Source organism: Rhagoletis pomonella, unplaced genomic scaffold (genome assembly GCF_013731165.1).
Source record: "Rhagoletis pomonella isolate Grant_MI unplaced genomic scaffold, Rhpom_1.0 Rhpom_scaffold_00005, whole genome shotgun sequence".
Taxonomy (NCBI): domain Eukaryota; kingdom Metazoa; phylum Arthropoda; class Insecta; order Diptera; family Tephritidae; genus Rhagoletis; species Rhagoletis pomonella.
In genome coordinates, this window is record NW_023458559.1 from 73,457,622 (window position 1) to 73,464,536 (window position 6,915).

The window sequence follows — 6,915 nt, forward strand, 5'->3', positions numbered from 1 at the left end:
GTATTGTATGTATATAAATATATGTATGTACATACATGCATATGTTTTTTATCGTTTTTGTAATTGTAGCATAATTGTTACATATTGACGTAGCACGTAAAAAGTTTGTTGGTTTGACGTACGCAATGCACTCGACTTTTATTGACGTTGAATGACAATAAAAATAATTGCAAGTTAATTTCTTTTGAGGCAAATTTATATTTACACATAAAGTTAGTATTTTTTTTACAATATACATAGATTTGAAACATGCAACATATTTCCATACATTTGATTAAATATATAAATATGTATATGAAGGGCAGATAAGTTTTAAAACCTACATGAGAAAACGCCAGTCAATGGCCTCATGGGCTCAATAGGCTTGCTTCTGGTTTCTTATAGCCAGGACATTAACTTTAGAATGAGACCCCTCCTGTTTCCTGAAGCAATATAAAGAAAAGTATGACCTGCTTGCAGAGACCCATTTGCTTCTTAGAACTTCTGCTTCTTATACACATTTTTATCATTCAGTATTCAGTAAAAAAAAGTAGAGGTGCATTGATCTTAAATTCAAAGCAGGCTTTTTCGTACCTTGGAAATGAAGGCAATTCTCAAAATCTCCTACGGCTTAGTAAAATGTCGCCTATTTAGGCAGCTCGAGCAGCCAGTGGCAGGACACCCTTAAGGGCCGGTTTCTCTATCTCCGGTTAACACTAATCCCCCGGTAAACATCGTTACCGACCTTATCGACTCCCTGTTATATGCATGGAGTTAGAACGTCGATAACAATGTTTAACAGGGGAGTTAGTGTTAACCAGAGATGGAGAAACCGGCCCTTAGTGGTGCAGAAGAAAATAACACCACCCCGTAATCTTAAAGAGGTTAAAAACTTTAATCACCCAAGGCAGGCAATGTTTTTTAAGCATGCAGTTCACCAGCTTAAAAATGATTCTCACTATTTTCAGGATCTGTTGGTAAATGAGCATCGTGAAAAAGCTGAAACGATTCCATTCTAAGGGTACGTTCACTCAGAAAGCTGAGCGGTGCCGAGCGAAGCAAAGCAGAGCGAAGGAAAGCTGTTGGTGTGCACACTGAACGAAGAGAAGCGAAGCTTTTTATATGGAATCAGCCATAAAAATATCAACAAGTTACCTTTGTTTGTTGTTATTTGTTCACTTTCCTGCAACTGCTGCTGAAAAATCAAAAAGGAAATTTTAAATCAAAAACTGCTTTGCTTTCAGCTCCAAAAAGCTCTGCTAAAGCTTGCTATTTGAACACTTTCATATATGTGGCTGTATATAAGTATGAAAGTTTCGCTCTGTCCGGTCCCGCTGCCTGTGTGAACATGCCCTAATACTGCGAATTCAAAAATTAAAACTGTACTGATAACCAATTTTTTAATCACCGAAATTCGTGTCCAGTTTCTCAATCGATTTTTGTCCAGCTTTCAACTGACACATTTTTTGTGGTTCTTTCAATTATCAAAAAGTTATGCTGAGATTTACACTACCAAAAATGCTGTACTTTTTTTTTAAAGAGCAAATATTTCTGTCTAGTTTTTGAATTACCAATGACAGATAACAAAAAAGATAGGCCCAGCTTTAAATGACAAAAAATTGTAGGTGCATTTTTTAATATTACCAAATATTTGTGCCCAGTTTCTATTTGCCAAATTTTATTTACAGCTTAAATTAACAAATATGTATTTCCAATTTCTGAGTTATAAAAAATCCACATCTAATTTTAGAAGACCAAAAATTCACGTCTAGGTCTTAAATTGCAAAATCTGTGTGCCCAGTTTATTAATTGCCAAGTTTTACATTCAGTTTAAGGTTATTAAAACTTTACGTCCAGTTTTTTGGTAATATCTATCAATTATTTATGGCCAGTTGTCAAATAATTATGTCAAATATTTAATAATATAAAACAGGGATCACACGATTTGTGCATTTGTACATTTGGCAGTCACAGAGTGGTGTTGCCTAGGAATTTTTACTGATAACAACTTTCCAAACAACACCACCCAGCAAAAAACACGATTACCACAGAAACGAAAGTGGAAACGAGCTAAGTGATGGGAATCGCTTACCGTTTCGCTTCAAGAAGGCCTTATTTTAACATGGGCATGTCATTGGAGGTAAGCCCTTACCCGCAGCATTACCTTCAAACGAAGGGAGAACGCATGGATAAACAGAATCCAGAGAAGCGAACAAAGAATGCCTTACAGAGAAACTAATGTAGAATGCCTAGATAAGTACATACTTATTTATATTAAATTGAAATCAGAAAATGTCTTAAAAGGTTAAAATTAATTACAATTTTTATAAATCAGCTTACATATGTATGTATTTAGGTATTTAGATTTTCTTTAAAATCAGTATGTACATACATGCATATTTAATTAAGCTTAAAATTGTCCTTCCTCACTCTTGTACGTCACTTCATTGACTGACTTCAACCTCGCTGCAAATTGAACAAAGCAAAACATGATTTTTATGCGAGACAAATTTCCACAGAAAGTAACGGCAGAAAAAGAATTTTTGGATATTCATTCCATTTTTCAGCTGACTACGATGCAGCATTCCACTTTGCATTCCCCGAAATGAAGCAAAGAAGCGAAACAAATAAAATATTGTAGGACATTCTACTTTGCATTCCCCGAAATGAAGCAAAGAAGCGAAACGAATGAAATATTGTAGGACATTCTACTTTGCATTACCTGAAATGACGCAAAGAAGCGAGATAAATAAAATATTGTAGGACATTCTACTTTGCATTACTGGCAATGCCTAAAAGAAGCGACAAAATTCGAAGGCATTATAACGCCATGCCTTCTAGAACACGTTACCACTAAAAGCGATTACCGATTTTTTGCTGGGCACTTTGTAACAGTTGAAATGGATAAAACTGTATACATAAATGTACAAATCGCGTGATCGCTGCTTAAGTTAAAAAAAGTTATGTTAGTTTAAACTAAAAAGAAAAAGAATATTGGTGAAATCTTTTTAATTATCAAAGATGTGTGTCCAGTTTTTAAATTTCCAAATTTTATGTCAACTTTTTAATTTTCAAAAATTTCGGTCCCGTTTAAAACCTACCTAAAATTTGTGATACGGTTTTATTTTGCAAATAATGTTTCTCCAATTTTTAAACTACCAAACATTTTGTCCGGTTTTCGAACTACCAAAGATTTATGTTCAATATTTTAATTACCAAATATAAATAGAGAAAATATCATTTTTTTTAATATCAAAAATGTAAAATAATAATTTTTAAATAAAAACAGATAAGTATAGTTTTAACGTTACCAAAATATGTCAAGATTTTGAATTTTCAAAAATTTATGTCCAGTTTTTTAATTAACAAAAATAAGTTACCAAAAAGTCATGTCCAATTTTAAATAAAAAAATGTATTTCCGGTTTTCTAATTACGAAATATTTCTGAACAGTTAACAGCCAAATTTTTCCCCCAAGTTTTAAATTATCAAAAATCTTTGCCTAGTTTTTAAGTGTTCAAAAAATTATATACAGTTTTGACACTACCAAAACGTAAGTCCGATTTTTAAATTTCCAAAAATTTATGTCAAGTTTTTTAATTAACAAAAGTAAATTTCCAAAAAGTCATGTCAGTTTTAAAAGACAAAAAATTTATATCAAGTTTCTAAATAAAAAAATTTGTGTATTCTATATTGCTTGTCAAACCCTAATTAATATTAAAATTAAAAATATTTTACGAGTATTTCCATTATTCACGGTACGGAATCCTGTTATTACAATCATTTCCGTCCACACAACATTTCCGAAAGTTTACAAAATTTGCATATATACATATGGGTGTGTGTGTGTTCGTATGTAAATTGAATCGAGTAGGTGAAAAAAGTTTCGTTTTCCAACCATTAATGTTGCATGTGTTCAATTGATTTTTGGAGTAATGCTATCGGATACAAACACAATAAATGGAGGGAGGCGTACATACATATGTACATATTTAAACAAGTGTATCAGCTGAGACCACTAAGCGGTAACCGGAAAAGTTGAGGGGATATAAATTTGTTTATGTTTTGCGTCAATATGGCGAAAAGTTTGGCAACAGGTAAAATGCGGAAAAGTGTGGGGCGAGCGTCAAGGTCGTTATGAGTTGATATTCCGTTGCAGCTGCATAGATATATGTATGTACGGGTATTTGTTTGTAAATTTTATGTTGAAAATGCGGCTGCTTACAGCTTTCTCTTTATTTGGCTTCTGTATTGGATTTTGGGTATGCGGTAAACTCCAGTTATTTTATGGCTTAATTGATTTTCCGTAGTGGATATGCATTTCATTAAGAATTTCGCAAAACCCGCACCGACAACAGCAAAAATATGGAGTTTATATCGACACAATTTGTCTAGATTTAGCAACTAGTCAGGTGTTGCATGCGCTTTAAGCGCAACTATAAATTTGTGCGAACATTTATTTGTATGTCTCTGTATGTTTGTGTATGTACATATGTATGTAAATATGTGGTTATGTACTCGCGGGGATAATATTTCGCCTGCATACAATTTTGATGCCTCACAAAATCCTCATAAAATCCTTAAATCCGCTCACAACCTAACTTGCCACAATTTGTGGCATGCACACACCCCCACTCAAATGCTGACAAAGCATCATTTATATTGCAAGTGTGCTCTTGCTGCATACAAAAGCAGCGCTTGAGTGCAACTATGTTGCAACAACAATGCAAAGGAGAACAATAAAATAGCAGCGGAAACAACAACAGCGAGGCAACTCATTAACCGCCTCAGCACGCGCTTGCCATAAACAATTTGCAACATCTGCTTTGGCATTGGCTTGTGCAACACATGTGTTGCATGCGTTTCTCTATGCTTTTATTGTTGTTGCTGTTTCGCTTTCTATTGCTGTTACTGCTGCTATTTTAGCTGCAAGGCCGCCATCATACGGCTTAGCGTGTTTGAAGTAATTTTTGAATAATTGCCATCGTCGCTTAATAAGCATACAACGACATTGGAAAGCGGCTGCAATAAATGTGGCATGCATGCGTATGTAAGTATGTACAAGTTTATAAGAATGAGGTATGTATGTACATAAGCATATGTGCAGCTGGTTGACACTATAGTTTTGACTAGAAAATAAAAATTGTGACTATTGTTGCTTCGGCATAGACCTTGCACCAGTTTGTGGATACTGCAACAAGCCGACACATATTTCTGACAGAGACAGACTTTGAGCACTCGAAGTGAGGCCACTGAAACCTCTTCGACAGCCTTAAAAAACAGAAATTAGAAGAATGCAAAAGTGCACCATTCGGGATAGTCTGAATTTCCTGCATACCAGAGGGATTACCAAAACCACTAACAGCAGGTTAAGAGATTTTGTTTTCGAAATACTCTACGCATTCATTTAATGTATTAGGAACGAAAATTCGAAATTTGGCGAAAATATGCACCCTAACTAAAGCTGGCGAAAATCCTGAACTACATATACCGAAAAAATTCCGAATAATACGCAGAAAGTCTCGAAAAGTAGGCCTATTTTCTGCTCAAGAAATTTCACGTAAAATTTGCGCAAAAATTTTCCGAACGGTCCACAAAAATTAAACAAAAAAAAAAAAAAAAAAAAACCCTTAAAATTCCTGAGGAATCCCAGAAAAATACAGAAAGCTTAAACACGAAGAAATGCAAAACTTCTTTACTATCCGAAAACTCTCCTGAAGGTCTTGAAAAATCCAACATTCATCTCGAAAAATCCCGACAAGTCCCGAAATATACATACCTAAGCAGGACCAAGTCGAAAAAGCTCGAAAAAGAACGAAAAATTACACTGAAGATGGCACAACGCCGAAACCGGTTTGTCTCCAAACCAAATTTGACAAGGGATGACCGACCCTGTCGTAAGCAACAATAACCAAAAAGGACTTAAGTCTTATTCGACGCTCCAAGCATTCGACGTTTGCCAAATTCATCATATTCCATTTTGCAAAAGAGCTCAACTACAACTCACATTCCTGGACCATTCTTCGAACCACTGCCAGCGCTTTCCAAGGCCTTTGGAGCAGCTTATTTGCCACTACTGACGCTCATTTCATATCACAAATTCAATTCACAATTTCACAAATTTTACAATCTTTTACCTTAGGTATGGCAAATACACCCGCTTTAAAGACCATTTCACTATTCCAAAAGAAGAAAAGTTTCAGAAATTACCCTTCAGGTGCCATCCAGCTAAGGTACATTTTAAATCTTGCAGCCCTCGGAGTGGAGGGTTTAATCGAGTGTCTAGATCTCTCCATTACCCTCTTGTTGGGAAGCTAACGACACAGTTTCTTAAAAAAGAGGAATTAGATATCAATTATCTGTTCCAGTTTCTTCGATTTTCGGGTCGCAATTCAAAAGAATGTAGTCAAACCAATGCCCATTTCAACAAAACATTACTGGTATTATACTCATGATGCTCTTAATACGTATAGTACATACAGTCTTATTGTGTACAACCGGTCTGACTGAGCAAAGTACCATTGCCAGTCTCAGACGCCAAGTCTTACTAAAAGTTCTGTGACGCCGTTTGAAAACATTCAGTACTCGATTAACCTTCCTTCGTAATGAACATCGCATAGAACATTTGCAAACACAGTCTAAACTAAAGTCATGGCCAGCTGATATTTATGAACTCCATGAGCTGATTATCGTTATCCTTTGGATGAGTTATGTTAGCTATTTAACTGCATATCGTGGTCACTAAGGACAACTCGAATGGCTGCTTTAGTCAGTGCCTTTTACGTAACTAGTTAAGAGTTAGATGTACAAATACAATATTTACTTCCTCTCTCTCTCTCGTTGAGGTTGCCGTAGCAATTTTCTGTCTAATATTTAGTTCCTGTTCTTAATCGTGTCAGCACTTAATAGAGTTTTCAGCCCAGATTCGCATGCGCTA